This window comes from Triticum urartu, chromosome 4 (genome assembly GCF_003073215.2).
Source record: "Triticum urartu cultivar G1812 chromosome 4, Tu2.1, whole genome shotgun sequence".
Lineage (NCBI taxonomy): Eukaryota > Viridiplantae > Streptophyta > Magnoliopsida > Poales > Poaceae > Triticum > Triticum urartu.
In genome coordinates, this window is record NC_053025.1 from 20,623,141 (window position 1) to 20,624,272 (window position 1,132).

Consider the following 1,132-nt stretch of genomic DNA (forward strand, 5'->3'; position numbering starts at 1 on the left):
GTTGTGACGTTTGGTAGCACCCAAAGTGTTCCTCCGGCAAACGGGAGTTGCATAATCTCATAGTCATAGGAACATGTATAAGTCATGAAGGAAGCAATAGCAACATACTAAACGATCGTGTGCTAAGCTAATGGAATGGGTCATGTCAATCAGATCATTCAACTAATGATGTGACCTCGTTAATCAAATAACAACACTTTGTTCATGGTTAGGAAACATAACCATCTTTGATTAACGAGCTAGTCAAGTAGAGGCATACTAGTGACACTCTGTTTGTCTATGTATTCACACATGTATTATGTTTCCGATTAATACAATTCTAGCATGAATAATAAACAGAAATAAATAATAACTTTATTATTGCCTCTAGGGCATATTTCCTTCAGTCTCCCACTTGCACTAGAGTCAATAATCTAGTTCACATCGCCATGTGATTTAACAGCAATACTTCACATCACTATGTGATTAATACCCATAGTCCACATCGATATGTGACCAACACCCAAAGGGTTTACTAGAGTCAATAATCTAGTTCACATTGTTTATGTGATTAACACCCAAAGAGTACTAAGGTGTGATCATGTTTTGCTTGTGAGATAATATTAGTCAACGGGTCTGTCACATACAGATCCGTAAGTATTTTGCGAATTCTATGTCTACAATGCTCTGCATGGAGCTACTCTAGCTAATTGCTCCCACTTTCAATATGTATCTAGATCGAGACTTAGAGTCATCCAGATCTGTGTCAAAACTTGCATCGACGTAACTTTTTACGACGAACCTTTTTGTCACGTCCATAATCGAGAAACATATCCTTATTTTACTAAGGATAATTCTGACCGCTGTCCAGTGATCTACTTCTAGATCACTATCGTACTCCCTTGCTAAATCAGTGCAGGGTATACAATAGATCTGGTATACAGCATGACATACTTTATAGAACCTATGGCCAAGGCATAGGGAATGACTTTCATTCTCTTTCTATCTTCTGCCGTGGTCGGGCTTTGAGTCTTACTCAACTTCACACCTTGTAATACAGGCAAGAACTCTTTCTTTGACTGCTTTATTTTGAACTACTTCAAAATCTTGTCAAGGTATGTACTCATTGAAAAAACTTATCAAGCGTCTTGAT